This window comes from Diabrotica undecimpunctata, chromosome 7 (genome assembly GCF_040954645.1).
Source record: "Diabrotica undecimpunctata isolate CICGRU chromosome 7, icDiaUnde3, whole genome shotgun sequence".
Lineage (NCBI taxonomy): Eukaryota > Metazoa > Arthropoda > Insecta > Coleoptera > Chrysomelidae > Diabrotica > Diabrotica undecimpunctata.
This window is the reverse complement of record NC_092809.1, coordinates 78,427,290-78,443,499: the sequence shown is the minus strand read 5'-3', so window position 1 is coordinate 78,443,499 and position 16,210 is coordinate 78,427,290. Positions and strand designations below refer to the sequence as shown.

The following is a 16,210-nucleotide window of genomic DNA, read 5'->3' as shown; positions in this document are numbered from 1 at the left end:
AAAATGTGGACATATTTGACCCCACTGGGTGGTACTCCATTGTAACAATGGCGTCAAAGAAATCAAAATACACTATACACGAGATTGGATAGAAAGAAAATTATGACTTCAGAGCTTTTGCCACAATTCTAATAAAAAATAAAAAAGTGGACATCAATGGTAGTAGTATAAATTGGCTAAAATTAACATGGCTGCAGTACAGAAAAGACTATAATAAATATTATATTTTTTTAAATAAAACAAGGAAAATGAAAATTTCGGGTCTTTTAAGGTTATCCGAAAAGAATCGCTTCCGCACCGATCAGAATTGGCAGCACCACGTCGGAGGAATTCCTCATTGACACCGGGCTTAGACAAGGAGATCCTCTCGCCCCCCTGCTATTTAATTTTGCACTGAAAAATGCGGTAAGGAAAGCTCAACCACAACTGACAAACGGATTTGCCGTCTAAGGATCAAAAATACTATTGGCGTTTGCGGATGACGTGGACACAATTGCACAATCCACCAGAGATACAAAAGAAGTTTTCACCCTATTCGAAAACGGAGCCGAGGAAGTTGGTCTGAAGGTCAACGAGGACAAGACCAAGTACATGGTGGTTACGAAGAACTCAAGACCAAGGGTTAGACAAAACGTAACAATCAATGAATACAACTTTGAAGTCGTCAAAGAATTCAAGTACCTGGGAGCGATCATAATGTCTGAAAATAAATATGAAAAGGACGTGGCAGCCAGGATCATTGCACGAAACAGGGCATATTACTCATTAATGACCGTACTTAAATCAAAAATACTCTCAATACCAACCAAAATAAGAGTGTACAAGACAACAATTCGTCCCACAATAACGTATGGAAGCGAGACATGGACCCTGAACCAGCGGGAAACGACAAAATTACTGGTACTGGAAAGAAAGATACTGCGGACTATCTATGGGCCTTGCAGAGAAGAGACAACAGGAGAATGGAGAAGAAGACACAATGATGAACTCCAGTCAGTATATGGAGATAAAAACATAGTACGCTACATTAAAGCAAACCGAATAAGATGGGCGGGCCACGTACTAAGATCAAGTGACGAAAGACTCCTGAACGCCACATTCTGGGAAAGGCCGATGGCAGAAGGTCAGTTGGTCGCCCAAGAAAGAGATGGAAGGACTCACATAGAAGTGTAGAGCCAAATGATGATGATGATGATGAAAACAACGGCATATGAAGGACAAGGGCCAATAAAAGAGGACAAATATAAGGATTTAAAAGAGCTGTACAATAAAGGCATTATTCCTTCCCAGTATCATCTCTTCTATAAGTTGTTGCTCACCAACAATAAGGACAATCAATCAGATTGGCAAAGTGATTGACATAATTAAATTTATTATTTGAAAATGTTTTCAAACTTTATGTTAAAAAATATTTTATGATTTTAAATAAAGTTATACAGCAATAAATAATTACAAGTAGGTACCATTTCATTCTAGAAAAGCTTAGTCTTAATCCTACTACAAAGTAATTCGTATTTAAATGGCGTGGTTAAGTTTTCGGACCAGGTAGAGATTAATAAATTTTAATCTTATGTGCTTTTAATTATTATACCCGCCACTCAATATGTTCATCTCTCGAAATTTATCAATATTACTCAAGTAAAAATGACTTTGTAATATGATTAAGATTAAGCTTTTCTAAAACAAAATGGTACCTACGTAAGTCTGTATAATAATAGACTTTTCAGTTAGGGACACAAAAATGTATCTCCGCTACTTTATCTAATTGTTGATATTTTGAAAACACATTTTATCCATTGTTGCGTATGATTGTATTACCATAAAGAATACATTTCTAAGATTAATAATTCGGGACAAAAAAGTTGAGAATAAACTACAGGTCATTACAAAATGCAAATAATTTTTTTAAAAACCTCTAAATAAGCTCTCCTGAAAAGTAGTCTTTTTTGAGATACATTTTTGTGTCACTAAGCCGACGACTTATTCGAAATTTGTTCAGGGTATGCTCCCCGAATACAAATAATAAACTTGAAAAACGCCTTTGAGCATTCAGCACAACATATTCCAATCCAACTAAATTTGAATTAAAATGAAGCATAATTGGCATGTTTTTAATTTGCTTGCAAAAAATGATAAAAAATCATTTTTTTACTGTTCTTTCGATAAGTTTTACAATATACCGAAGGTAACAATATAATATTATATCACAGAAATCGAAACATTAAAATAATTTGATTTAGCAGTATTTTCTAAATTATGCGTTAATTCTGGCGCACAAAGTTGAGTATTAATTTTTCTTTTTTTGATGATATATGAGTACGTCACATTTCTGGATAATTAGTATAATTACTAGTTATTTAAAATCATAAATTTGTGTCGGTTTTACATTAACTTGGTAGTAATAGACGAAATCAATATGAAAGGCGGTACTAATAGTATCATCCCACCAGTAACACTGTATTATTTTAATTCGTTAGTGTGAAGAAGGCAGAACTAGTTTGTTACTAATTGATCTTTAAGTACTTTCTTAAGTAATAAATTCTTAGACATAAGTAACGCATTATTTTTAATTTTTATTATTGTCATTTTTAGTTTTAAATTGGTGTGGACTGTGAAGAATGAGTGTTGAGTTCAGATATATACAAATACATTATTATATAACAAACAAAAGTAAATATTAATAATATCAATAATAATAAATGCGTTCTCAACAACTGTTTTTGTGCGACTTAGGTAATAGATGAATTTTCTTTGCACATTACTTTTTCGTGTATGCCTGAGTATCGTTTTATTATTCTTTTTGTCAGTGGAAATGCTTCATCTGCTACAAATACATAGGGCATGTTTTTTTTTCTATTTCGGGTAGTAACCTATTTGAAGGAAGATATAAGCTATCTTCCATGCTTTTTTTGTACAGTGAAGTGTGTTTAAAAACTCCTCCGCCATCTGAAATCCTTCCTTGACATCAATGTCCACAAAAATTAAATTTTATGCAGCATCCACAACTGCATATAAAACAATACTGAAATTTGATTCATAATTATAATATTCGCTTCCAGTACTCAAGGGGATTGTTATTATGATAGGCTTTCCACCCATAGAACCCTGACAATGAGGAAATTGCCGTTGTTCATAGAAAATTTTAGAAATTTGAAACCATTTATCAGCAGTTGATGGAATCTCAAGTTGAATTAAAAACCCATAATTATTTTTAAACAATATTGGAAGTGAAATAAATTAAAAATATTTCTAGATGTATTGTAAAATGCAAATTTAATAAATTTAAATAATTATAATTTTTTTTCTAGGATGACACAGAATCACTAGAGGTTGCTTCACAGTAAAATATTATTGAGGATCCTGTTAAGGATGAGTCTATCGATAAAACATACTGAAATAATTGATAAAGGTTTTGAGATAAAAAACGTATGTATAGACAAAACCAACAGAAATATCTGATGCTTGCGGGCTTGCGGTGATTACGGGAAGCATGTGGCGAATAAGCTCAGAACTTATTCTGAGAAAACAAAAGCTGTAGTGCAGTATCATTTTAATAACATACTTTTTCAAGCTGACGTAGGCAGCTATGATGATTTGAATAGACATCAAATCCAGCAAACTACAGTTGACACACAGAATTCGTTGTCCATATCTTTACCAACTAGAAACATTTCCTACCACGTCTCCACATGAAATCATAGGCGTATTAGCTAAATCTTATATAGGTTATCATATAGAGCAGCTGTACTCAAACTTTGGTACCACTTAATCACTTAAAGGTGGTACTATAAACTAGAAGAAACGAAGAATTTAAAAAAAATTACTTACCAATGTTATCTTTTATGCTGTGCATGGCAACGCTGTGAGTTTGAAACCACAAGCGCGTAATGTCTTATTCATTGTTGGCAACACTATTCACGTCCATTCTCATCACAATACATACCCAATAGTAGCGCAAGTGGAATAGACGGGTGGGGAGAGTGATTTGCATGGGCCCATCCGTTCGTAATGGCGGCGGCTCTACTAGTCACGTTAGGTGGGGGGTATGACGTAGCAAAAGACTTAGGACGTTGATGTAAGTGCTGTTGCCATGGTTTCACTAGTTTTGCAAATTTACCCAAATAATGATTATACTATACGTTTTTCAAAAAAAAAATAATCTAGAAAATTCTACTAAAATCACCACTTAAATTTACAACAACGTATTTCTAAAGAATTATGAGTATCCACCAAAAAAAAATGTGTTAGTGCCGTTAGTGGCAACATTGTAATCCACGCCTTTGCAAGTTGCAAATGGCGTTATAATAAAACATCATATCCCAAATTTTGTATATCAATTTTTATATATCTAATAAACTGCTAAACTGCTAAAAGAGAAGAAGGTACTGTAACGAAATAGCCCATCTCCCATACGTCATAATTTTTAGAAGGATAAATCTAGAAAACGTAAGAATTGGCATTTCAATAGCGCCCGTCTTTCGATGCGGTTTCGATGAGACGAATTAGAATTAAAGATTAAAAGATCCTTCGATGAACATGCCAATAATCTAACAGAAGTCTTTCAACGTTTGCGGGCAGCGAATTTGAAGTTGAGTCCGAAGAAATGTCACTTGTTTCGACAAGAAGTGAAGTACTTGGGACATATTGTAGCAAGTAATGGTGTAACAGCTGATCCTCAAAAACTTGCAGCAATTAAGGATTGGCCAGTACCAAGAGATAAACACGAAATTAGAAGTTTTCTTGGCCTATGTACATATTACCGACGTTTTGTCAAAGGATTTGCCAACATCTCCAAGCCATTAACAAAGTTGACAGAAAAAGGCAAAGAATATACATGGAGCGAAGAGTGTCAAAGAGCTTTCGAACACAAATGGCTCTGATCAGCGCACCGATTTTAAGCTACCCTAGACAGACAGGAAAATCTGTGTTGGACACCGATGCAAGCAACAGTGCAATAGGAGCTGTTCTTTCCCAAATCCAAGATGGGCAGGAGAAAGTCATCGCTTACTTTAGCAAAGTCTTGTCGAAACCAGAAAGAAACTATTGCGTTACCAGGAAAGAATTGCTAGACGTAGTGAAGGCTTGTGAGCATTTCCATAAATACTTGTATGGCAGAAAGTTTCTTCTTCGCACGGATCACGCTGCTCTTAAAATGGCTCCTACAATTTCGTAATCCAGAGGGGCAGATGGCAAGATGGTTAGAACGATTACAAGAATATGATTACGAGATCGAACACAGGGCTGGAAGAGTTCATTTAAATGCTGATGCGCTTTCGAGACGGACGTGCAGTGAAAATTGTAATCACTGTCTTAAATTAGAAGAAAGACTTTGCCCCATGAAACGAACCACCGTCATTAATGATTAATGGCAGCCAAAAAAGCTACAAGACGCTCAAGCAGATGCTCCATGTATAAAAAGAGTATTGGATTGGGTGCGTCGAAGTGAAAGGCCTTCTTGGCAAGACATTAGTGCATGTAGTCCTGAAGTCAAGTGTTACTGGAGCCAATGGAATTGCCTAGTGCTAAAAAATGGTCTTCTTTATAGAACCTTTGAGAACGATGATGGTATAGAATCTAAGCTTCAGTTGATTGTACCTAAAAGTAAAGTGTCGAGAACGGTTCTATTGGGCGAACTATAAAGATGATGTAAGAAGATGGTGCCGGAAATGTGAACTGTGTGCAACCAGTAATGGTCCAGTTGGTAAAAAGAGGGCACCCATGAAACAGTACAATGTTGAGAGTCCTATGGAAAGAGTAGCAATCGACATTGCAGGTCCACTTCCAGAGACGAATGATGAAAATAAATATATCCTGGTAGCTATGGATTATTTTACGAAATGGACTGAGGCCTACGCGATACCAAATCAAGAAGCTGCTACCGTTGCAGAGGTACTTGTTAAAGAATTCTTCAGCCGATTTGGTGTTCCTTTGAAGATCCACTCCGACCAAGGGCGAAACTTCGAGTCAACCCTTTTCCAAAACGTTTGTAAATTGATTGGTGTCAATAAGACCAGAACGACACCCCTGCATCCTCAATCAGATGGAATGGTCGAGAGAATGAACCGAACGATGGGTAAACACCTGTCCAAAGTTGTATCAGAACATTAAAGAGATTGGGACCAGCACATTCATTTATTCCTAATGGCCTACAGTTCGATTGTAGCAGCGGAAGCGAATAGTTCTCTGTGGTATCGAAGTGCTAATTAATAGAGTTGTTGTTGTTTTTACCAAAAAATGGAATTAAATTCAGATGGCAGAGGAAATCCACCTGACAGAGGAAGGATTGACGATGTTGCTAGTAATATGGATTATGAAGTTAATGAAAAACAAAAGCAGTTTGAGGAAATTATAAATATTGATATTAATACACAATCAAAACAGGTACCGATAACAAATCCAAAAAACTTTTTACCAGATTATCAGGTAAGCAATAAAACAAATATTAATATAGGCCAGTCCATAATGTCAGAGGTGAAAATAAATACAGTCAAGGTGACCAAGGTCCTTATTTTGTTTTTATGCAGAATAAGGAAGGTAACATTGGCCGATTGCATCGCATAGCGACAGCACGATTAATTTTAGGTGCAGTACCTGCAATTAAAGATAATATTGTTAATATTAATATTATAGGAAAAAATAAAATTAAAATTGAATGTAACACATATAAAAGCGCTAATATTTTAGTGGAATGTAAAAAGTTAATAGAAAGAAATTACGATTTATATATTCCAAATTTTTTTTCTCAAAAGAGTGGGGTAATTAAAGGGGTAGACAAAAATATTTCAGAAAACGAATTAAAAGGTATTATTGTTCCAAGATACGGCAATTTTAAAGTAATAAACGTTAAAAGAATAAAGCGAAAAGAAAATGATCAACTGGTGGAGACGGGTACGATAGTGGTGTCTTTCAGAGGCCAAATGATTCCAAAACAAGTAATCATTGAACGAATGATATACCAAGTGGAACCTTACGTTCCGAGAGTAATACAATGCCTTAATTGCATTAGATACGGACACGTTACATCACAATGTCGAGGTAAGAAAAGATGCAGCAAGTGCGGACAGGAACATGATTCAGATGTATGCGATTTAACAGATCCCACTTGTATATTATGTTTCGGAAACCATTCAGCATTAGATCGAAACAAGTGCGCTGAGTTTGAAAAACAAAAGGGCATTAAATATATAATGGCAAATGAAAATTTACCTTTTGAAGAAGCCAAATTAAAATACAGCAGTAGCTATAGGACAGTCCTGAATTCAACAAACACAGGAAATAGGTACACAGTGACAACCAAAAGAAAATGGAGCGAAGGAGCTCAAAATAAATCAGTTTATCCTTATTCAAAAGAACACGAAAATATACTGGACACTGCAAGCGCCTCTGCTTACCCGTCGCTACCAATTATAAACAACCCATTATATCAAAACCAAACAAAAATAGTCCAACAAAACTCACTAACTAGTAAACAAATTACTGATAATATAGTAACAATATTTAAAAATTTCTTAGACAAAAACTTAATTCCAATAGCAAACAAACAAATTTTAGACGACATTAAAAGTAATATAGAAAAAGTTTTAAATGGCCCTAGTAAATAATAAGATTTTACAATGGAATTCACGATCAATAGTGAACAATAAAGGCCATTTTAAAAAGTACATTTTCGAAAATAAATTCTTAGCTATTCTTTTAAGTGAAACTTGGTTAAAACCGAATTCAAAGATAAGCTTTTCCCAATATAACATCTTCCGTGAAGATAGATCAGATAGTTATGCAGGAGTAGCGATATTATTAAGAAAAAATATCAATTTTCAGAACAATTTAAATTTTTATAAAATAAATAATGTCATGTGCGTTGCAGTACAGATTAAAATAAATAATAAAATCTTAAATTTATATTCCATTTATGCAAAACCCAAGTTATGTGTGTCAAAAAACGAATGGGTTAAATTTTTTATTAGTTTACAAAAACCTTTTTTAATAGGGAGAGATTTCAACTGCCATAATAAAATGTGGGGCTGTGATGTCACCGATCAAGAAGGTCTTTATCTTTTTGAGGCTATGGAGGAATGTGGACTTAATTTCCTAAATGATGGGTCAGAAACATTAATTCGTAGACCTATGAATTTAAATAGATCTGCTATAGACTTAACAATTTGCTCTAGGGATATTTATTACAAATTTAATTGGCACACAGAAACTTTGAGTCTGGGTTCTGATCACTACCCAATAGTAATAGAATTTAACCATAATACTGATAATAACGTTACTAATAGTAATGGTGTCATTGAAGCTAATGATATATCTAGATCTAGAATTACATGGGATATTAAAAAGGCAGACTGGGCTTTCTTTACCTATCTCTTAAACAATGAAAAGAATAATAATATATCAGATGGTTCAGAGCAAGAATATTCCACATTTTGTGACTCAATCAATTTAGCTAGTAAATGCTCTATTCCAGAGAGGAAAAGAGGGCCCAATGCAAAATTTAATAAACCATGGTGGAATGATGATTGTAGGAACGCTATAAGACAACAAAAAGAAGCTTTTTTGCAGTTTAAAAGACTATCTAATAACGATAATTATTTAAAATACCAACAAGCAAAAGCTTATAAAAAAAGAATTATTTTAGGCAGCAAAAGAGCTTCTTGGAAAAACTTTTGTAATAGTTTAAATAAAAATACACCCATTAGCAAAATATGGAAGGAAATAAGAAAATTAAAAAACGTTTATAACCCTCCCAATAATCCGATAGTTGTAAATGAGTGGACAGATATATTTTTTAATAAAATTGCTAAACCTTGGGTTATAGAAGGAGAAATTAATCACAGAAACCCTACGGATAATAGACATGAAAATGACGAAGCAAACACAGACAACATATTTCTCACACAAGCATTTAGTCTGGAAGAATTAAAGAACTGCCTAAAAAGACATAATAATTCAGCTCCAGGATTAGATGGTATACACTATAGTATGTTGTATAATTTACCCATACATAAGAAAGTTCAACTACTAAATGTAATAAACAATATCTGGATGAGTATGGATATACCACGTGCATGGAAAGAGTACATTATAGTTCCAATTCTTAAGCCACACAAATCACCAAACTGTCCGGATTCGTATAGAGGCATTTCTCTATCATCATGTGTGTTAAAAACAATGGAAAGAGTGATTAAATGTAGACTAGAATTCTGGTTAGAAAAAAATTCTAAAATACCTGCAACACAATTCGGCTTTAGAAAATCATGTTCTACGATGGAAAATTTAACGCACTTAATACTGGATATATATATAACTCATTTTCCGTCAACAAGTCGGTATTTGCTACATTCATAGACATAGAAAATGCATATGACAATGTGAACCTACAACTTCTATACCACAAAATGAAAGAAATCGGACTGCCAGATAAACTTCTGCTGGAAACTTCATCAACTTTACATCAATAGAACTCTTTATCTTCAAATTAATAACAAACTAATAGGACCGAGAGTTTCAAACATCGGGTTACCTCAAGGGAGCATCTTAAGTCCAATATTATACACTATTTACACAGCTCATATAGGTCAAAGCATAATTACTAGCAAACAAGGTAAAATATTACAATTTGCAGATGATATATGCATATATGTAGATCAATTGGAAATAGAACAAGGCAGTAGTAAAATAAATACAGTATTTAAACATCTACAAGAAAACCTAGATCAAATAGCATTAAACATATCTACCAAAAAAACACAAGCTTGCATATTCTCCCGAAAACGAAACATTCCAGAAGTAGTGGAGTTGCAAAATGTCTCGTTTAAAGTTCAACCTAAAGTTAAATATTTGGGTATTACACTGGATAGGAAAATTATTTGGAAAGATCATATTGAGTACATCGTAGCAAGAGCTGACAAAGGGTACAATGCGTTACGAGCAGTAAACTATACAACCTGGGGAGCAGATCCCAACATAGCATTACTAATGTATAGATCATACATAAGATCAATATTAAATTACGGATGTTACTTTTACAATCAAGCCGCCAAAACCCATCTTCAAAAAATAGACATCCTTTCAAATAAATGCCTCAGATTATGTATAGGAGCTTTGATGAGTACTCCAATATCAAACCTAAGCGTAGAATGTAATGAACCACCACTATGGTTAAGAAGGAAAACTATGTGTGAAAAATTTATAACTAAAATGATAACTAAAGAGAGCATAATATGTAACAACTGCCACAAACTTTATATAAATGACCTAACCACTGAATACTGGAGGAAAAAGCCAACATTACTTCTTGCCGAAAGTTACAATAGAATAAGACAATTTAAAAATAAACTATACACATCAACTCTGCCATCCATGTTTCAGATAAATCTAAACAATATACCAAACATACAACCAACCTACATGAGAGATTACTCGAAATTTCCAGTTTACTTAAGGAATGCCATGTTTAATGTGGATATAGAAACTTTATTTCCGGAACATTACCAAATTTATACCGATGCCTCAAAAATGAATTCGAGAGTAGCCGCTGCCGTGTGGGACCCTAGGACAAGGTATAATGAGGGTATACGACTTAATGAAAATTTTACAACATTTTCAGTAGAACTTATTGCAATACTGAGAGCAATGCAGTATATAAGCAGTATAAACAATAACGAAGAGAAATTTCTAATCCTTACAGACAGCAAAAGTGCTTTACTTAAACTGGAAAGTTTGAAGGACATATCAAACTACATTAAACTATATTAAACTACATATATATTGACATTATTAAAGCATATATCGCACTTACGTCTAAGGGCAAACAAATATCATTTTGTTGGGTAAAAGCTCACTCTAATCTTAAACACAATGAAATAGTAGATACTTTAGCTAAGAAGGCCACCGAACAAGAAAATGAAAGTAAATATAAATTAACATTAAATGATGTTTACGCTAATATTACCAGCAATAAAACCAAAACCTGGCAACAATGGTATAACAACTCAACTAAAGGGCTATTCTACAAAAACATACAATTAAATATTCCAGCTAAATCATGGTTTAATCATTACCACAGCGAAAAAATCGTTGTTTCATACATATGCAGACTTAGATTTGGACACTGCCTAGTTCCAGAACACAAATTTAAAATAGGTCTTAGTGATAGTAATCTTTGTGAATGTGGTGAGTTAGGATCTGCAGAATACATGATACTAAACTGTAGACTAAAGATAATAGAAATAAATCAATTCATGAATCAAGTATATAGAGAAACCAATATTACAAGACCTTTTAATCTAAAAACAATATTATCTAGTTTAGACGAACGTGTATATGAGATCCTAATTAAACACATACTTAATATAAAATTAAAATTGTGAACTATTAATACCTGTGGTTATCACATTTGTTTACCTATCTTTCCGTGGTCTAGTCTTGTGTTTGTGCATTGCTCTGAAAGACCCCTGAGCAGAAGTACTCCTTGTTGACATTCCTTATAATGTAATTTAAAAAAAAAATGAATAAATAAATAAATAAAAAAAAAATAAATAAAAAAAATAAAGAAAATAATAATAAAAAACACAATAAAGAATAATGTTGAATAATACTAGAATATATTTTATGATATAGATATATCTATATAAATGTGTAATATTGTATGATTGTAGCTGAAGATTAAATTATCCATTTATTGTTATAGAATCTAGGTATATCTTTAAAATACAAAATCTTATTTTAATAGTAATATGTGACATAAATATCTGTAGAGCAAAAATAAGTTCGGCTAATGGATTAAGTCCACAGTCAGGAAATTCGATGACACACACACATAATGGCCTACCACTAGGGCGTGAATGAAACTACAGGCCAGACTCCAACCTGCCTGATGTTAGGTCGTGAAGTTCGTTTGCCCTGCGACCTAGAGTTTGGCTGCAGACCTTCTGAAGAACATGTTGCAAGCCAAGATTATGTCGACCGCCTGAAATTAAAAATGAATAACATTCATGAACTTGCCCGACAACACATCCAGTTAGCCAGTGACAGAATGAAAGATCAATATGATTCTCGATGCAAGAGTGAAAGCTATGAAGTAGGTGATCTTGTTTGGCTTTATAATCCACAACGTCGTCGAGGCTTGTCTCCCAAACTGCAAAGACAATGGGAAGGTCCGTATGAAATTAAAAAGAGAATAAATGACGTAATATACCGAATTAAGAAGTTGCCGAAAGGTAAACCAAAAGTAGTTCACATAAATCGTCTTGCACCATATACTGGCTCAAATGAAACAGAACAAGCACGAACCCTTCAACATGAGATTAAATATGACCGGCGACCAAGCTTGAATGAATTTATGTCAAATTACGCAGACAGAAAGAGTGCTAGATTCGGCGTGACGACAGAAGTTCAGCAGGATCTTTTTAGTGTTCCGCATAACGTCTCTCTAGCCCACTGTGTTGCCCAAGATCTTGAGATGACTAAAGGAATCTCATCTGTATTCTATAGGAAGTTCGGTCGTTTGGACGAGTTAAAAAACCAGCAGCCCAAAGTTGGAAAAGTACTGAGATTAGAAGATGGTCCTCGATCTTTGCTGTATATGGTGACCAGGAAGTCGTATACAGACAGGTCAAGCTACGAGAATATATGGCGTGCTCTAACTAATTTGAAGAAAATCGTGTGCAATTATGACATCAAGAATTTGGCCTTACCCAAGATAGGCCATGCACTAGAAAATCTGGACTGGAAGATTGTCAGAAGCATGCTTGAGGTGATCTTCCGAGAAACCGGCGTACAAATTACTGTTATTTCTTCTTGAGGGGTTCATGCAGAGCTGGAGAGCTCTGTAGATTCCGCCATCCTGGGCCTACATCTGGAGTTGCTGATCGGGACGCTCAGATCTAAGAGGGGAGCAGTGTAACGAAATAGCCCATCTCCGATACGTCATAATTCTTAGAAGGATAAATCTAGAAAACGTAAGAATTGGCATTTCAATAGCGCCCGTCTTTCGATGCGGTTTCGATGAGACGAATTAGAGGTGGGACTACCCCAGAATTTTTTTCGAACTTAATATTTTTGGTATATATATGTAACGATGTTAGGAGTAGAGTTTAGTTAATAAGAGAGTACCGAACTGTAAACTTATAAATAAATATATTTATATAAATTCTAACCGCTCGTTTTATTTAATCCCGCTACAGTACATTACCAAAATGGTATAGTATTCTTAATCAAAAGAATATTTTTTGTAGATGGGTGAATGTTAAAGTTGGACAAATGGCTATTAAACATTCTGAGGATTAGGAGTTTATTTTTACAAGCAACAAGTAAGAACAGCACCTAATTATACCAACCTTTTGTTAGTAAATACAAACTCGATACTATTTTGTACATTTTGTTTTTGTACTTAAATTACCTTTAAATCTTACCAACATTAGTGTTATATTTATATACTATATATATATTTTAAAAAAACTAAAACTCTTAACTCTTATCATTGTATTCCTAAAAGTTGCCTTATTTTATAAAAAAAACTTTTAACTCTTATAATTGCATTCCTAAAATTGGCCTTATTTTATAAAAAAAAAGTCATAGGTTCTTAATTTGTTATATAATATATAATGGTAATAATAATATTTCATTATTTTAGATTTTCATGGATCTTCTACTTCTGAGCAATAGTTGCATGGAGTTACATGCTAATTTGTGTGATGATCCTGAAGAGCAAGATCGCAGAAATGCTAGAGTTTACACTTTATTATCTGTAGATGGTACTTTAAGACAGAGTATTTTAGAAGGTATGGAACTTACAACAAACCATTAGTAATGAATATAGAGGTATCTATATTTGTACATCAAAAGAAAGGTCTCCAACACGATGGGAAGATTAAATGAAGATTGGTAGAAAAATCCCTTCATAAAGTTGTCGATCTGGTACTGAATTGCAGCCAATGGAGACAGCAAGCTAACAATATTTAGAGTGTCTCCACCCACACCTTAACAAGGGCTCAAGAAATGAGGAGGATGAGGATATTTGTATCCAATACTTTACGAAAGAAAATTATACAAATAAACAAGTGTCAGGATGTCTGTGTTTTATTTTGTTGTTTTTGGGACTTTGGTTTGTTCCATAATATATAATCTCTCTTCATCAGATAATCTATCTCATCTATATAATCAGATATTATGTTATACATTTATATATAAAAATGTGTAAGTGTATACTGTATTTTTGGACATCTTCTATTCCAAAAAAATATATTTTTTGGCATAGAATAAGTTTTTATTTCTTATTTTATGAATATAAATTTATATATATATATATATATATATATATATATATATATATATATTTAGGGATTCTAAAGTATTCACTGCCTTCCCTCGCTCAACCGTTTCCATCTCTCTCTGTTGTTCCATTCTCCATCGTGGCATCGTCTACTTCGTTCCTCCAGGATTTTCGGGATCGTCCTCTTTTCCTCCTTCCTATGGGGCTCCATTCGGTTATTCTCTTTATCCATCTGCTCTTCTTACATGTTCATACCACTTTAGTCTTTTTTGTTCTATATATGTTAGTATGTCTGTTTCTATTGATGTTCTTTGCTTTATTTCGTCATTATTTCCCCTATCCATTCTTGTTACTCTGCAGCATCTTCGCAGGCATTCCATCTCTGTTGCTACTATCTTGCTGCTGTTTTTCTTGTTTATGATCCAATTTTTAGCCCCATATGTCATAATACTTCGCACTAATGTTTTATAATCTGCGTTTTTGTCTTCATACTTAGGTGTCTATCTCACCATACTGAGTTAAGTTGTCGGATTGCTGTTCTTGTTTGTCCTAATCTTTGTGTAATTTCTTCCTCTGTTGTTGCCTTTTTCGTGATTATAAACCCCAGGTATTTGAATTTATCCTTTCCTTTGATTGTTACGTTGTCATCAATCTGTAGATCTTCTATGTCTTCTTCACTTGTAGATAGGTACTCTGTTTTCGCGAGGTTAATATCTAGGCCAGCCTTGGTATATTCTTCTTGTAGTTTCTTCATCATGTAGCTGAGGTCGTCTTGGTCTTGTGCAATCACTACTTGATCGTCTGCAAAGCTTAACGTATATAGGTTTTCGTTCGGTACCGGTAATCCCAAGCCTTCACATTTTCTTTTCCATGTAGTCAAGGCTTTCTCTAAGTATATTTTGAATAGGGTTGGAGATGTGGAACAACCCTGCAGGAGCCCTTTTGTTGTGGTGAAGCTTTATACAGAGCTTTTGTAACTTCTATGAGTTCCGTCTGTATTTCTAATTTGTACATTGCCTCCCATAGTTCTGACATTGGTACAGAGTCATACGCCTTTCTCAGGTCCACAAATGCCAAGTGTATATCTCTATTTTTTGCTTTTTTTGCTGATGATGTTACGCTTATTCCTCTGTAGTTTTCGCATCGTTTTGTATCTCCTTTCTTAAATATAGATGTCATACATGCCTCCGTCCATTTCTTTGGGAGCTGTTCTCCATTTATGGTTTTCTGAAATATCCATTGTATCATCCGGTGTAATTTTTTTGATCCGTATTTTATAAGCTCAGGTGAGATACCTCCAGGTCCCGGTACTTTCTTATTTTTGATTGCTTTTATGGTCGTTCTCATTTCCCTATCTGTTATTTCTATTTCTTGTTGTGGGAATCTGCTTCGTCTTCGCCTGTTTTCTTTTCCAATGAATTGTAGTCTTTGTCCTGTATATTTCCCAATTTAATTTTTTCTTTTGAGTTTTGTTTCAATCCTCTCAGTACTTTCCATGACTCCGAAGTTCTTGTACCTCCTATATATGTTTCAATATTTAAGCAGATTCTTTCCCATTCTTCATTCTTTTGCTGTGTTATTTGTTTTTCACTTCTCTATCTTTTTCTCTATATTCTTTATAAACTTCATCGTTGTTTTTAGTCAGCCATTTTCTGTATAGTTCCTTTTTTTCTTCAATTATTCTTTTTGTTGGTTTATTTATTTCATAATAGTGCTGTTTATTTGTTATATGTTCTTTTTCCCCAAGGGCTTCGAATGCTGCTTGCTTTATACTCGCCTTTATATGCTCGTATATTTCTTCGATGTTGCCGTATCTAAATTCTATTAATTTTTGGTCTAGACGTTGTTGGTATAGTTCTCTTATTGATTGTTCTTGGAGTAGTTCTATATTGTATTTTTTTTTTCTCTTATAGTGTTCAACGGTTCTTCTGGTCC

At 33.9% G+C, this 16,210-nt stretch overlaps 1 protein-coding gene across 1 annotated transcript in view; it reads right to left on the bottom strand.

Annotated features, from left to right (window-relative positions):
- The window catches only part of LOC140445514 (probable multidrug resistance-associated protein lethal(2)03659), a 93,868-nt gene that overhangs the window by 63,294 nt on the left and 14,364 nt on the right, over positions 1 to 16,210 (bottom strand). Inside the window, 1 exon segment of the mRNA XM_072537586.1 lies at positions 3,829 to 6,591. The gene's annotated coding sequence lies outside the window, so the exon portion shown is untranslated.